Below are 20,598 nucleotides of genomic sequence, written 5' to 3'. Positions count from 1 at the left end.
AACAGATCTTGGCCATTTAATATCTGGTTCCTCTGCCTCTTCTAAACCCAACGTGAACATCTGGAAGTTCTTGATTCACATACTGTTGAAGCCTAGCTTGGAGTATTTTGAGTATTACTTTGCTAGCCTGTGAGATGAGTACAATTGTGTGTAGTTTGAGCATTCTTTGGCACAGGCTTTATTTGGAAATGGAATGAAAACTGACCTTTGCCAATCCTGTGGTCACTGCTGAGTTTTCCAAATTTGCTGACATGTTGAGTGCAGCATTTTAACAGCATCATCTTTTAGGATTTGAAATAGCTCAGCTGGAATTCCATCAACCTCCACTAGCTTTGTTCGTAGTGATTCTTCCTAAGGCCCACTTGACTTTGCAGTCCAAGATATGTGCCTCTAAGTGAGTGGTCACACCATTGTGGTTATCTGGGTCATTAAGATCTTTTTTGCATAGTTCTTCTGTGTATTCTTGCCACCTCTTCTTAATATCTTCTGCTTCTATTAAGTCCATACCATTTTTATCCTTCATTGTGTCCATCTTTGCATGAAATGTTCCCTTGGTATCTCTAATTTTCTTGAAGAGATCTCTAGTCTTTCCCATTCTATTGTTTTCTTCTATTTCTTTGCATTGATCACTGAGGAAGGCTTTCTTATCTCTCCTTGCTATTCTTTGGAAATCTGCATTTGGATGGATATATCTTTTCTTTTTTCCTTTGCCTTTTGCTTCTCTTCTTTTCTCAGCCATTTTTAAGGCATCCTCAGACAGCCATTTTGCCTTTTTGTATCTATTTTTCTTTGGGATGGTCTTGATCACTGCCTCCTATACAATGTCACAAACCTCCATCCATAGTCCTTCATGCATTCTATCATATCTAGTCCCTTGAATCTATTTGTTACTTCCACTGTATAATCATAAAGGATATGATTTTGGTCTTACCTGGATGGTCTAAGGGTTTTCCCTATTTTCTAGTGGTCTAGTGGTTTTGGGGTCACTGGTGGTTATTGAGGTCACTAAAGAAAATGGAATTCAAAGGGAAAAAAAACACTTTCAAAAATTTATTATTTGGTAGCACAGTTATATGAGAAAGTTGATGCTTGCATGCTTCAGTTTTCATAGACACAAACAAGCACACACAGAGATGACTGACTCTTTTCTTTTGCCTTTCCTTTTTTGAGAACAGACAAGCAGTGAATATGTGTCTGGATGTGCTGAAGGGTCTTCCTGCGACTACAAGAAGCCTCCTAGAACATGTCTTCCATTATGATGGAGCTCTGTCCTGCTTCCAGGAAACCTCTGAAGATCCATCATGAAAATCACCCAGGGATCAGAGATGACCTTTTCATTAAATTTGCAATGCCCACTAAATACTGAACAAAAGTTCATCAAACCAGAAAATACCTTAGTTTCTGTCAGATTTTACCTAAAACCTCCTACAACCCCTAGTTTCTGTCAGATATTATCTTGGAACCCTCTAGTTTCTCTCAAAGTTTACATCAGGTCTTCCTAGGTAGACTCCCCTCTTTCTGTCACATTTTACCTAAATTGCCCTAGGTCTATCAGATTTTACCTCAGAAGATCCTAGGTTCTGTCATATTTTACCTCGGAATCCCTAAATTTCTGTGAAATTTTACCCCAGAATGTCCTAGTTTCTGTCAGATTGTACCTCAGAATCCATTCCTTATGTCAGATTTTACCTCAGAACTCCCCTTTCTATGTGATTTTACCTCAGAATCCCCTAGATTGTCAGTTTTTGCCTCAGAATGCCCTAGTTTCTGTCAGATATTACCTCAGAAAGCATTAGTTTCTGTCAGATTTTACCTTAGAATCTCCTGGTTTCTGTCAGATCTTATCTCAGAATCCTGGGTTTCTTTCAGATTTTACCTCAGAACCCTCTAGGTTCTATCAGGTTTTACTTTAAAATGTGCTGGGTTCTGTCAGATTTTACCTCAGAAACCTCTAGGTTCAGTCAGATTTTACCTGAGATCATCCCAGGTTATGTCATATTTTACTTCAGAATCTCCCAATTTCTGCCAGATTTTACCTCAGAATATCCTAATTCTCTCAGATTTTACCTCAGAAACCTCAAGTTTCTGTCAAATTTTACCTCATTGCCTCCTAGCTTCTGTCAGAATTTGCCTCAGAACCCTCTAAGTTCTGTCGTATTTTAACCCCAAACCCTCTAGGTTCTGTCAGATTTTATCTCAAAAGGTACTAGATTCTGTCAGAATTTACCTCAAAACTCCCTAGTTTCTATCACATTTTACCTCATAATGCTAAAATTTCTGTCAGTTTTTATCTTGAAAACCTTCTTGTTTCTGTCAGATTTTACCTCAGAATGCCCTTCTTTCTGTAAGATTGTACCTCAGAACCCCATAGTTCCTGTCTGATTTTATCTCAGAATCCTTTAGATTCTGTTAGATTTACCTCAGAACCCCATAGATTCTGTCAGCTTTTACTTCAGAAACCCCTAGTTTCTGTCAGATTTTACCTCACAACTCCCTAGTTTCTGTACTTCAGAACTCTCTTGGTCCTGTCAGATTTTACCTCAGTATACTGCCTTCTTTCTGTCAGATTTTATCTCAGAACCCCCTATTTCCATCAGTTTTTGCCTCAGAAACCCCTATGTTCTATCATTTTACTGCAGAGCCATCTAGTTTCTGCCAGATTTTAACTCAGAACCCCCTTCTTTCTTTCAGATTTTATCTCAGAACCCTCAAGTTTCTGTCAGATTTTTCCTCAGAGAGTCCTAGGTACTGTCAGATTTTACCTCAGAACTTTCAAGTTTCTGTCAGTTTACCTCAGGAACCCGAGTTTCCGTCAGATTTTACCTCAAAATGCTCCAGTTTTGTCAGATTTTACTGAAGAATCCTCTAGTTTCTATAAAATGTTACCTCAGAACATCCTATGTTCTGTCAGAAATTGCCTCAGAACATCCTAAGTTCTGTCAGATTTTACCTCAGAACCTTCTAGGTTCTGTCATATTTTACCTCACAGACCTCTAGTTTGTCATATTTATCTCAGAACTCTCTAGTTTCTGTCACATTTTACCTCAGAACCCTTAAGTTTCTGTCAGATTTTTCCTCAGAATGTCCTAGGTTCTGTCAGATTTTACTTCAGAGCATCTCAGTTTCTGTCAGATATTACTTCAGAATCCCTCAATTTCTGTCAGACTCTACCTCAGAACATCCTAGCTGTCTCAGATTTTACCTCAACCTTCTAGGTTCTGTCAGAATTTACAAGACTCCCTAATCCCTAACAATGCTCAAGTTTCTGTCAGATTTTTGCCTCAGAACTCCATGGTTCCTGTCAGATTTTACATCAGATCTCTCTAGTTTCTGTCAGATTTTACTCATATCTCTCTAGTTTCTGTCAGATTTGACCTCAGAATCCTCTTCTTTATGTTAAATTTTACCTCAGAGCCCCTTAGTTTCTTTCAGATTTTTACCTCACAACCCCCGTTTCATTTCATTTCATAGCATCTATCAGGGAATGATGAATTCAAGTTTGATGTGTGCTTTGTGACATGAGAGGTGGCACATGTGGAATACTTTTTTACTCTTCATCACATTAAAAAAAAATATTTTTAGGGAATTCCCTGGTGTCCACTGCTTAGGACTCAACTCTTTCACTGTTTGGACCCAAGTTTGATCCCCAGTCAGGGAAATATAATCCCACATGTGATGTGCTGCAGCCAAATTGAAAGTAAAGTAAAACTGAAGTTGCATCCAACTCTTTGCAACTCCATGGACTGTAGCCCACCAGGCTTCCCCATCCATAGGGTTTTCCAGGCAAGAATACTGGAGTGGGTTGCCATTTCCTTCTCCAGGGGCTCTTCCCCACACAGGGATTGAGCCCAGATCTCCTGCATTGCAGGCAGAGGCTTTACCCTCTGAGCCACCAGGGAAGCCCTGGGTCCTGGAGAAACTCTGAATGACCCATCCCCCAAGGGACTATCATAAAGATCTATTCTGCAAACCCCCAACAAGTCTCAGGCCACCATGACCTCTACAGTGAGCCTTTCATGAGTATCCTATTCAGCCCTGGTGACTCAGACAATAAAAAAATCCGCCTGCAATGCGGGAGACCTGGGTTCGATCCTTGGGTTGGGAAGATCCCCTGGATGGAGGAGGGCATGACTATCCACCCCAGTATCCTCGCCTGGAGAATCCCATAGACAGAGGAGCCTGTGGGCTACAGTCCATGCGGTCAAAAAGAGTTGTACACGACTGACCGACTAACACACAACACACAACTTTTTATAAATATAGAGCAAAGTATATATATATTTAGATCATTTTTTAGAGTAAAAGGATATATATATTTAAATCACTTTTAGAATAAATATATATATATATTAAATCATTTTTTAAAATAAAAAGCAAAAGCTTAAAACTCTCATGTCATAGGTTTGATAATAAAAATAAAATAATCTGATCATGAGAGTAAATGTGCATAAAATGGCTACATGCTACTCTTTATAAAACTAATGGCACACACACAATAAGAAATAAAATACAGAACAACAACAACAGAAAATTAATGGCACAAAGATTTGTTATTAAAGAATTTATTATTATATGTTTATGGATACTAACAAAGAAAGTGTTCTATGTACTTACTGTCTATGATCTATTTTATTTTGTGTCCATGCTTTAATTATATGAATTTTTGAGAAAAAAATCATTTGGATGCATCTATTCTGGGTTTCATTGCTGAATCATGTAGTACAAGGGATGTTAATCTTCTTCCTCCAAACAACCATTTTCTTTTGCGTCTCTAAATGACACCGTTTCAGGCAAGCTCTCCATCAGCTGTACAGCTGTGACACAAGACGATGTGCAGTGTGATCTGCCCTGCCACATCTGCTTGCTGTCTCACATATTTAACAAAGCTTTCATCTTTGAAGTGCAAAGATAATTATTTCCAGAAGTCCTTGAAAAAAGCAGGACCATTGCAGGACATGGGCATTAGAGATTTGCTTGACTTTCAGACCGTGAGCATAAGTGAAAAATCCCCCAAAAGAGGAATTAGTGAGATTCTACAGGAAGTATGTGTTTTACATTCAGGTTCGGTCTTAGAGAATGAGAAATCTACTATGTGTCAGGAAATCCCACCATGGCAGGAGGCATGCTTTTCAGCAGTCATTCATTCCAGTGAGTTGGAGAGCTCCATGGCTATCCTGAGATGGAGCACAAAACCTGTCCTGCATATGGAAAAGTCTCATGTGCAAAGTAGGTCCTGCTGTGGGCAGAGGGCTGCCCCTAGTCCCAAAAGAACCAGAAAAAACAGGCTTAATGAAAGAGGGTTGATTTAAATATTTTTGTTTACAAGTTATGACATCTTTGTTGTTCTGCTAAAACTTATATGATTATTGGATTTCTTTTTTATTAACTAAACAAATAGAAATAGTTCTTAATTTGCTTAAAATTTTGCAAGTGTTGATATCATGTCAAAACATTCAGAAATTGTGTAATCTTTTTCCTTTTTACTCATTATAATGACTTGGATATGAAAAGATGAAAAAAATAGTTACTAGTAGGTCCTTTATTTGTGATAAATAATAAAACAGTTATATTCTATTCAATTAAAACAGAAAAAAAAAATCATATATAGAACATGAGTTTGAGTAAACTCCAGAGTTGGTGATGGACAGGGAAGCCTGGCATGCTGCGATTCATGGAGTCACAAAGAGTAGAACACAACTGAGCAACTGAACTGAACTGTTAAAAAATATAACTTGTAATTAGAACCATTCATTTTAAAAAATGACATCCTTACATCAATATTTCACCATGTCCGTGATGTTAACTATTACTCTGTGAAGATTATCATTATAATAATTAGTTGACATATATTTTTTTAGTATATACTATGTGCCAAACACTGCTAACAGCTTTACTTGCATTATTTTTTTCATTTTAAATTTTTTATTGTGAAAATTTTCAATAATATACAAAAATAAAATGACATAATGAGTTCCTATGTACCTCATAACCCATTCTCTACAATCAAAAAGTCATGGCCAATCTAGTTATTTCTATACCCCTACCCATTTCCTCATGTCGGCATTATTTTGAAGTAAGTCCTAAACTTCATATGATTTCATCCATAAGTACTTCAGAATGGAAAGTCTAGATTTTTTTAAGCAGCATCATAGTTATATCATCTTCAAAACAGCCTTATGAAGCTGGTCCCATTAACACTCCCATTTCTCAGATGAGAACACTAAGGCTTAGTGAAGTGAAGTGTCTTGTCCAAAGTTCTCCACTAGTGCATAGCCTACTGGAGATTCAAATATAACTCTGTCCGAAGTCAAAGATCCTGGACATTACTTTGATTTTCTGATGAAAGACAATTTCACCCTCTAGAAACCTTTCTGATCTCTGTACTGGCTGGTACTTCATGGTGATAACACCAAGGAATTCAAAATGCTTTTAATCACTTCAAGATCATGTTGATGTATGGCAAAACTAATACAATATTGTAAAGTAATTAGCCTCCATAAAAAAATAAACAAATTTAAATTTAAAAAAAAGAAAAAAAAAGAATCGAGAATTTTACTTAAGGCACAAAATAACATGAATTTCTGAAAACCAAAGTTGTCACAGAAATTATTACAAGCTTCTTTCTTTACTTTTTTAAAGTTCATCAAATAGGTCAGGGCAGCTACTGAGAGCACCAGGCTGCGACCGCACCGGAGCGGCCGAGATGAGCTATCCCACATCTGAGGTCAGGGGCAGCGGCAGAGAGGAGCAACCCTACGTCCAAGGAGCGGTGGCTGTGCAGGCGCAGGAGGGCCTAGAGGAGCTACTCCATGTTCAAGGTCAGGAGAGGTGACCTTGTCCAAGGTAAGGAGCAGCAGCTGGGCTTTGCTTGAGAGGCGTGAAGAGATACCCCACATCCAAGGTAAGAGAAACCCAAGTAAGACCATAGGTGTTGAGAGAGGGCATCAGAGGGCAGATACATTGAAACCATGATCACAGAAAACTAGTCAATCTAATCATACTCGGACCATAGCCTTATCTAACTTAATGAAACTAAGCCATGCCAAGTGGGGCCACCTAAGATGGGCAGGTCATGGTGGAGAGGTCTGACAGAATGTGGTCCACTGGAGAAGGGAATGGCAAACCACTTCAGTATTCTTGCCTTGAGAACCTCATGAACAGTATGAAAAGGCAAAATGATAGGATACTGAAAGAGGAACTCCCCAGGTGAGTAAGTGCCCAATATGCCACTGGAGATCAGGGAGAAATAACTCCAGAAAGAATGAAGGGATGGAGCCAAAGCAAAAACAATACCCAGCTGTGGATGTGACTGGTGATAGAAGCAAGGTCTGATGCTGTAAAGAGCAATATTGCATAGGAACCTGGAATGTCAGGTCCATGAATCAAGGCAAATAGGCAGTGGTCAAACAAGAGATGGCAAGAGTGAATGTCAGCATTCTAGGAATCAGCGAACTAAAATGGACTGGAATGGGTGAATTTAACTCAGATGACCATTATATCTACTACTGCGGGCAGGAATCCCTTAGAAGAAATGGAGTAGCCATCATGGTCAACAAAACAGTCCAAAATGCAGTACTTGGAGGCAATCTCAAAAACGACAGAATGATCTCGGTTCATTTCCAAGACAAACCATTCAATATCATGGTAATCCAAGCCTATGCCCCAACCAGTAACACTGAAGAAGCTGAACTTGAACAGTTCTATGAAGACCTACAAGACCTTTCAGAACTAACACCCAAAGATGTCCTTTTCATTATAGGGGACTGGAGTGCAAAAGCAGGAAGTCAAGAAACACCTGGAGTAACAGGCAAATTTGGCCTTGGAATATGGAATGAAGCAGGGGAAAGACTAACAGAGTTTTGCCAAGAGAACGCACTGGTCATAGCAAACACCCTCTTCCAACAACACAAGAGAAGACTCTACACATGGACATCACCAGATGGTCAACACCAAAATCAGGTTGATTATATTCTTTGCAGCCAAAGATGGAGAAGCTCTATACAGTCAACAAAAACAAGACTGGGAGCTGACTGTGGCTCAGATCATGAACTGCTTATTGCCAAATTCAGACTTAAATTGAAGAAAGTAGGGAAAACTGCTAGACTATTCAGGTATGACCTAAAGCAAATCCCTTATGATTATACAACGGAAGTGAGAAATAGATTTAAGGGACTAGATCTGATAGATAGAGTGCCTTATGAACTATGGATGGAGGTTCATGAGGAGGCAGGAATCAAGACCATCCCCATGGAAAAGAAATGCAAAAAAGCAAAATGGCTGTCTGGGGAGGCCCTACAAATAGCTGTGAAAAGAAGAGAGGCGAAAAGCAAAGGAGAAAAGGAAAGATATAAGCATCAGAATGCAGAGTTCCAAAGAATAGCAAGGAGAGATGAGGAAAGCCTTCCTCAACAATCAATGCAAAGAAATAGAAGAAAACAACAGAATGGGAAACACTAGAGATCTCTTCAAGAAAATTAAGATGCCAAGGGAACATTTCATGCAAAGATGGGCTCAATAAAGGACAGAAATGGTATGGACCTAACAGAAGCAGAAGATATTAAGAAGAGGTGGCAAGAATACACAAAACTATACAAAAAAGATCTGCATGACCCAGATAATCACGATGGTGTGATCACTCACCTAGAGCCAGACATCCTAGAATGTGAAGTTAAGTGGGTCTTAGAAAGCATCACTACCAACAAAGCTAGTGGAGGTGATGGAATTCCAGTAGAGCTATTTCAAATCCTGAAAGATGATGCTGTGAAAGTGCTGCACTCTATATGCCAGCAAACTTGGAAAACTCAGCAGTGACCACAGGATTGGAAAAGGTCAGTTTTCATTCCAATCCCAAAGAAAGGCAATGCCAAAGAATGCTCAAACTACCACACATTTACACTTATCTCACATGCTAGTAAAGTAATGCTCAAAATTCTCCAAGCCAGGCTTTAGCAATACGTGAATGGTGGACTTCCAGATGTTCAAGCTGGTTTTAGAAAAGTTGGAGGAACCAGAGATCAAATTGCCAACATCCACTGGATCATGGAAAAAAGCAAGAGAGTTCCAGAAAAACATCTATTTCTGCTTTATTGACTATGCCAAAGCTTTTGACTGTTTGGATCACAGTAAACTGTGGAAAATTCTGAGAGAGATGGGAGTACCAGGCCACCTGACCTGCCTCTTGAGAAACCTATATGCAGGTCAGGAAGCAATAGTTAGAACTGGACATGGAACAACAGACGGGTTTCAAATTGGGAAAGGAGTAGGTCAAGGCTGTATATTGTCACCTTGCTTATTTAACTTATATGCAGAGTACATCTTGAAAAATACTGGGCTGGAAGAAGCACAAGCTGGAATCAAGATTTCTGGGAGAAATATCAATAACCTCAGATATGCAGATGACACTACCCTTATGGCAGAAAATGAAGAAGAACTATAAAAAGCCTCTTGATGAAACTGAAAGAGGAGAGTTAAAAAGTTGGCTTAAAGCTCAACATTCAGAAAACTAAGATCATGGCATCTGGTCCCATCACTTCATGGCAAATAGATGGGGAAACAATGGAAACAAGTCAGACTTTATTTTTCTGGGCTCCAAAATCACTGCAGATGGTGATTGCAGCCATGAAATTAAAAGATACTTGCTCCTTGGAAGGAAAGTTATGACCAACCTAGATAGCACATTCAAAAGCAGAGACATTACTTTGCTAACAAAGGTTCATCTAGTCAAGGCTATGGTTTTTCCAGTAATCATGTATGGATATGAGAGTTGGACTGTGAAGAAAGCTAAGCACCAAAGAATTGATGCCTTTGAACTGTGGTGTTGGAGAAGACTCTTGAGAGTCCCTTGGACTGCAGGGAGATCCTATCAGTCCATCCTAAAGGAGATCAGTCCTGGGTGTTCATTGGAAGGACTGATGCTGAGGCTGAGGCTCCAATACTTTGACCACCTCATGCGAAGAGTTGACTCATTGGAAAAGACCCTGATGCTGGGAAGGATTGGGGGCAGGAGGAGAAGGGAATGACAGAGGATGAGATGGCTGGATGGCATCACTGACTCTATGGACATGAGTTTGGGTGAACTCCCGGAGTTGGTGCTGGACAAGCAGGCCTAGTGTGCTGCGATTCATGGGGTCGCAAAGAGTCGGACACGACTGAGTGACTGAGCTGAACTGAAGTTCAGCACAATGTATAACTTTGACATATAGACTCCCAAGATTCTGCCTGTACAGTAGGAAAAGTCTCTGGGTCATGTGAACTCTGAAGTGCTGAAGGTAAAGAACCCTGACATATATCCAGGCAGGCCAAGGGGAAGGCTGTCCAGGAGATGGATAAGTCCCAGGAGTTAATATGTCACTGCAGGACTTCCCTGTTGGCTCAGTGGTTAAGAATCTGGCTACTAATGAAAGGGACATGGGTTCAATCTCTGGTCCTGGAAGATTCCACAGACACAGAACAACTAAGCCTGAGCACTGTAAGTACTGATCCCCACGCCCCCTAGAACCCCCGAGCCACAAGAGAAGCCACTACAGTGAGAAGTCCGAGCATCATAGCTAGAGAGCAGCCCTTGCTTGCTGCAACTAGAGAAAGTCTGCTCATAGCAACAAAGATTCAGTGCAGTAAAAAAATAAATAAATAATTTTTTTGGAAAAAGTCACTGCAACTCAACAGTGCTCCACAGTATTGCACGTGTTTTAGAGGGGGGTTAGGGTTGGGGTGGGGGAGAAAGTGATACATAGGGGTTTCTGGCTGGTGACTAATAGTTGTTGGTTGTTTTTAATGTTTTCATTCTATACAGATTCTTATTCATATAAAATATGCCTTTTAAAATAATTTTCACATCTAAATATTTTAAAGCCAGCATGGAATTACTTTCATGCTCTCTATATGAATAGCAATAACTGTTACATGACATGGAATTTTTCAGTTGAAATCAAGCTGTATAATCACAGTGATTTCCATGCAAATTATCCTAGACAGCATTCTGACCTAAAGAAACCTAACTTACAATTTTCAACTGCCAGATCACATAAAAGCAGTTGTCACAGAGGCAGACCCATGGAACAGTCAAGGATTCAGCAAAAAATAAGAGTGTCTTTCTACTCTGTGGTGATGGGATATCTGAGGAGACTGAACTGAGAGATGAGAAAATGGAAAAGTCTTTGCTTAGGATTCTAACTCTAATGTTTCACTTACACTCTTGTCTGCATTAAATAAGATTCCTTGCATTTCAGTACATTTGGACCTTGACACAAACAAATCAAAAGTACATGATAATTTTTCACTTTCCATTTAGTTCATTTGCCTATTTCATTGTAGGATTTGTTTTGTTTTTTCAAAAACAAGCCACAATTTGCATATGTGGTGAATACAAATATGAGTAAGTCATAGACCCGCCATTACAGTCTGGTAGAGAGAAGTACAGTGATGACTATGGTACATTGTAGAATAAGATGTTCCTCTTATGAAAGGAAAGAAATTATAAATAGAGTGTTATTGGGTTGGAGATGAGGATAGAAGAAAGGACTGGTACTATCCAACTGAGATGGAATTAAAAAGTCATGACATTTGGTCATAGGACCATAAGACACCCCCTTTTGGCCCTTTTCACCCCTATTATTGCTCAGTCTCAAGTCAGGGGTCACCTTCTCTGGGAATTCTTCCTTCACTCCATCCCCAGACTGAGTTCCCTCGCCATTCATAGTCCTCCCATGTTGCTATTAAAAGCCCTTTCCGGTGACACTGAAATGATGCTGCTAATCAGGGTATATCCTACAACACTGAATTTGAGGGCCTTGACTTATTCATCATTGCACCACTTTTGCAATCTTGGCACAAAGTAGATGATACCCAAAACTCTGTTTAAGCAATGAAGAATGCTAAGATTTAAGCAGGACTACATCTCAAGGGGGGAAGCCCTGGTGACTCAGTGGTAAAGAATCCACCAGGAACGTAGGAGATGTGGGTTTGGTCTCTGGGTTGGAAAGATCCCTGGGTGAAAATGGAAATGGCAAACCACTCTAGTATTCTTTCCTGAGAAGTCCCATTGACAGAGGAGACTTACAGGCTACAGTACATGGGGTAGCAAAAGAGTCTGACATGACTTAGCGACTAATCAGCAATAGCACCACCTCGAGGAGAGACAGCACGAGATGCATAGATTGGGAGATGGCCAACCTAGAGGTGCTGGTCATGGAAGTTAAAGTGGGTGAACTCCCTAAGGAATATGACACAGAGGAAAAGGAGATGAGCCCTTGTGGGACTCTCTTCTCAATGAGGTCCGCTCCTAATAGGAGTAGCTGCTTCCTGCTTTGTGCTCACCACCTACTGCATCCTCATACATCCTCAGGATGCCGCTTATCCTGTTTTTTTTTTGGGGGGGGGGGAAGGTGCTTACAGGATTCTCACACCAGGTAGCAAATCCAGGACCCCTGCATTGGAAGTGTGGAGTTCTAACCACTGAACAGCCAGGCAATTCCCAAATTCTCTTTCTTTATTAAGGCATTTTTCTATATTACCAACATTTTATTGCACTACAGCATTTCATTATATCACCAACAAAATGCAACAAATCCCATAAAACATCAAGACATACCCAGGAAAGACAGGTGACTTTCTCCGAAGGTTTTATATTGATCTCTCCAGTTCACCCAAGGTATTGATTCAGATACAAACAGGAGGTTGAGAGCATAACCACCAGATCATCAAGTTGAGGCTGGCCTGAGAACCTTCATCACTGATCACTTTAATGAGAGTTAGTTAGCTAACTATTTCCATACCACCTTTTCTAAATGGATGATTCCTAAGGTTGAGATAACTTCCCTCAAGGTGCACATAATAAGTAGGTTATCCCTCCAGGATACCTTTCAAGAAAGGGTCATCTTGTTTAGAGAGACTTTCACTGTCTTCTGATGGCAACATAATCTACTAGTGATGTTTCTTCAAACCCTTAAAGTTTACGTATGATCACCCTGATAATGCAGCTTACCATTTGGAGAGGAGAGAAGCAAGTTAATGCCTGACTTTTACACAATAAGTATGCATCTCTCCCAGTGGTGCATGGAAAGGAAGTTTTGTTTGCAAACGTCCGAGATCTCCAAGTGGAACCTACACAGGCCACATAGCACAGGGTGATAGTTCTCCAAGGGAGCCCTAACATGGAGGCAGTTGCAATTTTAAAGTGACAGGGAAAGACTGAGAAGTTGGAATAAAGACATGAGCAGTATAAGATTAAAAGTGGCTTTGTGAATATCTGGAATTGTATCATTCTCTCTTATTCATGGAGAAACAGCAATAATAAAAGATTGCTAAAAAAATACTTGACTGAAAACTAGGCCAGCATTGTCATTTACACTGACAATCTGTGTAAACTAGGGTGCAATCAACTGGAATTTCCTCTTTTCAGTGTGGTCTACAACAGGAAGGGGATAGACCATAAAGGCCTTCCTGCCTCTGAGAATCCATGATGATCCACACCTGCAAAAGTCCAAGTAAATCTTCAGCTCCTCCTCATCGATAAAGTTCTGTACCTGAGAATCTGGACTCTTTAAAAATGAGCCCCTCGGCTAAAACAGCTGGTTCCCACCACTACCACCACCACCTAATCAAAGGCTGTCATCTCACACTGATTTCTGATTTCTTGCAGTAATTTTCCCAATCTGAAATCTGAAAAAAATACTTTTGTTTATTGTTTATTTCCCTTACTAGCATGTAGGCTTCATGAGGGAAGGGATTTTTTAATCTTTTTTGTTTCCAAATTCCTAGCAAATAAAATAGTGCCTAACAGTTAGTAGGCACAAGATAGGTATTTGTTGAATGTTATAATTTAATTATGAAAATACTAGATTTGTCAGACTTCCTACTGAAAGGCATGTCTACCTACTTAGAATCTATTTTCAAGACAAATGGACCCCGAGAGTATTTGCTACTTATAACTTAACTATCATCCATTTCCTGAATTATAGGCATTTAGTTAAATATAATGTTATTTTTAATCATATTTCTAACTAAAGGAAAAATACAAAATAAAGTCATCTGACTGTACTGCTTTCATAGCTTCAAAAAATAACTTATTTTTTAAATTTGCTTATACTTCGAAAAAATTATCTGTTTCAATAAGATGACTTGAGGGGAAAACCAAGTTGGATTTCCTAGATAATCTGATGAAATAATACAGCACTTCTTGGGATGATTACGATATTGAACGAGGAATTTCTTTTAACCCTCCACTTGCGTTCACATGTTTTTCCCCTCAGAAAAAACATCAGTTTGCTGATTGTGATACTTAACCTGATTAATAGATGTCTAATTTTTCAACTGTGATACCAACATTTATCACTTTTAGATATCTCTCAGCTGTCCAATAAGTGAGATGGAATAGATTTTTTAAACTTTCCAATAACTTGACCAACAAAAAGAAGTAGAAGTATACGAACAAAAGTAAAACTTTGGATAGGCCGTATAATTTGTGTTCAAGAAGATAAATTCTGTAATTGTATAATTTAGATCCAGTTCTGACACTGCCTCATGATCTCAGGAAAGTTGTGTAACCACTAGGAGCTTCACTTTCTTTATATGTAAAAACTGGGTTAATAGTATATAGTGTCCACCAGTTGGGAAAGCCAAAAGAAAGAACATTTACAAAGCGTTTGTCATAGTATCTGGCAAAGAGTAAATACTCATTAAATGTTTTCTATCACTATCATTTTAGACTTCAACTGGCTAAACATCTTAATTAAAATCTCTTCTGGTCAGCGTAAGTCTTTAATAAATATTCTGCACGTGTTTACCAAGAATCTACTAAGTTAGCAATATCACAATCATAAATATTCATGGTGTTGTTGACACACCCTACCTTAGCCCAGTTTCCTGGAAACAGAGCTCCAGGCAAAACAGATGTGCTGATGTTTGTTGAAGAGAGCAATCCAGAAAGGCAGGCGTGGGAAGATCAACTGCAAATAATGCAGGATGCAGCTTCACCATGAGCTGGTTGCTCATTTTCACGACATATCTCCAGCAGACACTTATAGCTTCCATGGTAGCTGAGTAATAAAGAATCTGTCTGCAATTCAGGAGACACGGCAGGAGCCATGAGTTTGATCCCTGGGCCAGGGAAGATCCCTTGGAGAAGGAAACATATCAACTTACTCTGAATACCCAAAACACTCACAAGTGAACTATATATGACTATCCCTATTAGACTCCAAGAAACTCTGCTACTGTAATTGATCTTCAGCCTCTTCAAATGCCACTTCATTCTCCAGCCTGTGAAAGAGCAGAGCAGCAAAAAGTCAAACACAAACCAAAACCAAATTAGCTGAAACTGCCTATAGCAGCACAGCTAGGAAACATGCTACACGCAAAGAACAAAAACTTTGCAGATTACTGTTTTCAACAGTGACGCTAAAAATTGTTCCAATTAAATCAAATGTAGACAAAGGACTCAAGGGACATGAATTTGAGAAAACTCCTGGAGATAGTGGAGGACAAAAGAGCTTGGTGTGCTGTAGTCCACGAGATCGTACGTGACTGAGCAACAGAACAACAGACAAAGGTAAGCCTTCCATACAAGTTAATAGTTGACATATATTTTAGTGAGATACTAGGATCCTAAGATGCATGCCAGAACTATTTGAAAGTACCTCATATAACTGAAAAATATCTACTTTACCTCAAAGAAACTGTAAAATGATAGGAAAACTTTGAAGTATATTCTGGTTAAGTTTGAATGGAAGGGTGGGGAAGGATGGAGTAGGAGGTTGGGGTTAGCAGATGCAAATTATTATATATAGGATGGATAAATAGCAAGATCCTACTGTATAGAACAGGGAATTATATTTGATATCCCATAATAGAGACTTCCTTGGTGGTCCAGTGGTTAAGGATCCACCTTGCAATGCAGGGGATGCAGGTTTGACCCCTGAGTGGGTAGGTCAAATCCCACAGGCCTCAGGGCTACTGAACCAGTGTGCCAAAATGAAAGATCCCACATGATGGATGCAACTAAGATCCAATGCAGCCAAATAAATAAATAAACACTTTGGAAAAAATACAAATGTTAAAAAAAATCCTAGGATAAACCATAATGGAAAGGAATTTCTTAAAGTATATGTGTGTGTGTATATATATATGTAAGACCTCACAGACTGCTATAATCTCCAGGCCAGAATATTGGAGTGGGTAGCCATTCCCTTCTCCAGGGGATCTTCCCAACCCAGGGATCAAACCCAAGTCTCCTGTGTTCAGGCGGATTCTTTACCAGCTGAGCCACAAGGGAAGCCCAAGAATACTGGAGTGGGTAGCTTATCCCTTCTCCAGGGGATCTTCCTGACCCAAGAATCAAGTCGGGGTCTCCTCCATTGCAGGCAGATTATTTACCAACTGAGCTATCAGGGAAGCCCTATATATATATATATATGTGTGTGTGTGTGTGTGTGTGTGTGTATTTACAATGTTGTGTTAATTTCTGCTGTGCAGCAATGTGATTCAACTATATTGCAAGAACAAAATAAGAAAAATAAGTAAAAAATTTAAATTTAAAAATTTGAGAAAATCTGAATGGAAGGAAAAGTAGGAAAGTAGGAGAGAAAACCAGGAAGATATGTTTCTGCTTCAATCTGTTGAACCAGTTTCAACCAAAGTTGCCACTGTATCAAGGAAAGTTTGACCATAAAATAGACATAAATAACATCTTTTATAGCACAATGAATTAAAGGGAAAGTGGTAGACTAGATTATTTAAAGTGGTTCTCTGCCATGTACTGAAACAACTGGATCAAATATTCAAAACACCTGATTTTAAGGCCTAGGAGAGCTAGCATGTTCGTGAAGTGTTACTGCTTCAGCATCTTGAGGTATAAAAGGGAAGCAGAAAATTGAGTCCAGCTCTGACCACTCTTCACATTTTTTCCCCTTAATTTGAAAGAGGAAGGATGAGAGCATGGCAAGTGCTTTTGACAAAGAAAATAGAAACAGTCCACAGCCTGTCAATGGGAGTTCCCAGTTGAAACCCTTCCCTTTTGGTTGGAAGGAATGCACCTTCAGGTGATAAGGATAAAGACGAAATATAAGTTAAGAGTGAGGTGTGGGATGTAGCACTCGCAGGACCCAGAGCTCACCTTAAAACATCTCAATAAGTGAAACGGGATTCAGATGATTCCCCCCTCACCAGGTACCTGATAGAGGGAAAGGTAAATCCTCTCTGGAAATCACAACAGTATCCCCTTTTCCAGAAAATGTTTAAAGCAGTCTAATAATAAATATTGTGGCAGGGGTGAGGCAGTGAGCAGGCACAGAAAAATGTCACTACTGAAAAATAGCAAAAACAAACAATAGAAGCAGACCCACAGGAACTCCAAATTTGGAGTTAAGCTTATTGTGTACAAGGGCATAAAAGATTAAGACTTCAAATTTTAGCAGAAACTAAAAATCAAGTTTTTTTAAAGGATAGAATTCCAAAACAACAACAAAACAATTACAATGAGATTGTAAAATGAACAAAGAATTTTCATTGAGAAGGTTTTATAGTAAATTAAAAATATTAAAGAGAGAATTAGTGAACTGAGGCATAGGTCAGAACAAAATGTTCAGAATAAAGCATGGAGAAATTAAGAATGAAAATATGAAAAAGAAAATAAGAATTATAAAGGGATATAGTATAAAAGCTTAATATAAATAAAATGGAAGTCCCAAATAAGAGCAGAAAGAGAATGGAACAGCAGTTATATTTAAAGAGAAAATGACTGAGAATGTTTGAAAACTAATGGAATAAACCACACCATGTATTCAAAAAGCCACACAAATCTCAAGTAGAAATAGCTAAAAAAAGAAAAAAATTGGTATCTGTTCACATAATGATAAAGCTGATGCTGAGAATCAATCCAAGAGAAAATCTTAAAAGCAGTTAAAAGAAAAAAGAAACAACAATTAGACTGACAACTGCCTCTCAACAGAAACAGTATAAGCAAAAACAAAAAAGCAAACAAAAAATCCATACAGCTATAAAGTATTTAGATAAAATTATAGTTTAAATTAGAATTATATGCATAGCAAAAATACCTTCCAAAAATAAAGATGAAATTAGGACATTTTTCAGAAAACAAAAACTGAGAAAATTTATCTTCAGCAGACTTATATTTAAACTATTTTCCAGGCTGACTACAATTTATCGGAGGGACAGTCAGAAATTCAAGAAGAAATAAAGACTAAAACACAAAAATTATGTAGGTAAATCTAAATGAATTTAGCATCTGATGAATGTTTTTATGATGTTGCTCTCTAAGGACTAAAACCTAGAGGCGTACATCAGTTTCATATGTGCCTCTAGGCCGACACACGTGATCATGAATTCTGTTCTCTCATTTGTTGTTTAGTCCCTAAGTTCGGAGAAGGCAATGGCACCCCACTCCAGTACTCTTGCCTGGAAAATGCCATGGACGGAGGAGCCTGGTGGGCTGCAGTCCATGGGATCGTGAAGATTCGGACACGACTTGAGCGACTTCACTTTCACTTTCCACTTTCATGCATTGGAGAAGGAAATGGCAACCCACTCCAGTGTTCTTGCCTGGAGGATCCCAGGGACGGCAGAGCCTGGTGGGCTGCCGTCTGTGGGGTCGCACAGTCGGACACGACTGAAGCGACTTAGCAATAGCAGTCACTAAGTTGTGTCTTGACTCTTTTACAACCCCATGGACTGTCGCCCGCCAGCTTCCTCTGTCTTCAGAATTTCCCAGGCAAGAATCCTGGAGTGGGTTGCATTTCCTTTCCAGAGGATCTTCCCCACCCACGGGTGGAACCCTCATCTCCTGCATTATCAGGCAGATTCTTGACCACTAAGCCACCAGGGAGGCCCTCTCTCTCTTGAGTACACTGCTAATATAGCAGCCAGTTGCCACAGATGGCTAGTCTAAATTGAGATAGACTGTAAGAATTTAGAGAACTTAATTTTTTCAAATACAAATATTCTATTAATATTTACAATGATTAAATATTGGTATAATATGTATCCATTTGATTAAATACAATGTTATTGAAATTTCACTTTCTTTTTGCTTATTCTAATGTGACAAACTGCTACAAATTTCAAAATGACATATATGGCTCTCATGGTGTTTTTATTGGGTAATGCTGCCTTAGAGCATGAATTCTGTTCCTTCAAAATGGAAAGTTTCCTGTATCTACTCTCCGAAGTCCCTGTAGGGAGTTTATATTCATAGCAGAGACATAGCAATTCATGAATACTATGACTTCTCTCCTCTAAGATAAAGTCATTTCTTAAATTTATTCATCACTTCGAGAGCTACATCTGTTCTTCAAACAAGAATCGTTTACAAGTCAGATCTGCTCGTGAGGATGTAGCTGGATAGGAACGTGAAGATTTGCAATGGTAGCGGCAGCCTCAGCACTATGTCTCCCTGGAATCGCCCTGCCTGGGGGCAGTTCACCGTATCAACACGGAAGGAAGCTCCCATCGCCTCTGGAATTATATGACATCCAATCACTGAAAAAGGAAAGCGGTTATGACTTAGGGATGGTTCGTGTTTCTTATTTATTACAGTTTCTTGGTAAATACATCAAGGTTTTGACATGTGAACAGCACATGGGAAGTGAAAGGAGAAATGAAGACCAGCCCATAAACTGTGATGGTGAGTGTGCACACACAAGCCTGTGATAATACAGCCTAGCGCACAGAAAGCAGACAGATGGCCCTCCGTGAATATATGTGGGAATATGTGTATTATGTAAATACACAAATCTCCTCTTGTGACTTAGGAAGGACACCGAATGTGCTTTCCTCACAGAGTGCTCAGGAATCAGCTATTTGAAAGGCAGTTTGGTTCCCTGACATTATTATTATTTTTTTTTAATCTTCATTCCAGACCCTGTTCGCTTGGAGGTCAGTGTGTGCTGAGAAAAAGAAACGATGCTACAGAAATCTTACCAACTGTTTGTGGGAACAAAGTGTAATAGTTCTGCGCGTCTTTCAATTCATAGCAGACAGGAAGCCAGGAATATGATCCAATATGCACATCACCATCTAAGCCTGATACAGGAAGAAGTTGAGGGGAGAGAAGTAATTGAGAAAATATTTTCATGTGCCCACAAATTAACCCACTGAAGTAGTCCAATGTCATTTCTTCAAATTAGGAGTCCTAAGATCTGTGCTTCTTCTTTGCATATTAAGGTCCTTCACAACCTGAGGTTACCATGTCAACCTCATCCCCCATCACCCTCCCGCTTGTCTTTGCGCTCCAGAAAGACCAACTTTCTGCTACTTTCCTGGGCGTGTCATTTTCTTTCACTCTTAAGCTTCTGCCTACATGCTTTCCCCTCTATGTGGAATGTTCTTCCTCACTTCTTCTGGTGACTTTAACCTATTTATTCCATATAACGAAACTCAAACTTTACATCTCAGTTAATCTTCACCTCATAAAAAATGATTTTTTAAATCCATTTTAAAGCATTTATAGGTGAGACTGTGGGAAACAGGGAGGAATAATGTCATTCAATCTAGAATAGTTTTCTTAAAATTCTACTTCATTTATTTTTAAATTTTTATTGGAGAAAAGTTGATTTACAATATTGTATTAGTTTTGAGATGTACCGC

General features: G+C 39.2%; 1 long non-coding RNA gene across 1 annotated transcript in view; it reads right to left on the bottom strand.

Annotated features, from left to right (window-relative positions):
• The window catches only part of LOC121818674 (uncharacterized), a 47,488-nt gene that overhangs the window by 4,574 nt on the left and 22,316 nt on the right, over positions 1 to 20,598 (bottom strand). The window contains exon 5 of the long non-coding RNA XR_009599569.1: positions 19,933 to 20,034. This is a non-coding gene — a long non-coding RNA (uncharacterized LOC121818674). The remainder of the gene's footprint in view (positions 1 to 19,932; positions 20,035 to 20,598) is intronic.

Source organism: Ovis aries, chromosome 2 (genome assembly GCF_016772045.2).
Source record: "Ovis aries strain OAR_USU_Benz2616 breed Rambouillet chromosome 2, ARS-UI_Ramb_v3.0, whole genome shotgun sequence".
NCBI classification, from domain to species: Eukaryota; Metazoa; Chordata; class Mammalia; order Artiodactyla; family Bovidae; genus Ovis; species Ovis aries.
This window is presented reverse-complemented; position numbering and strand designations above follow the sequence as displayed.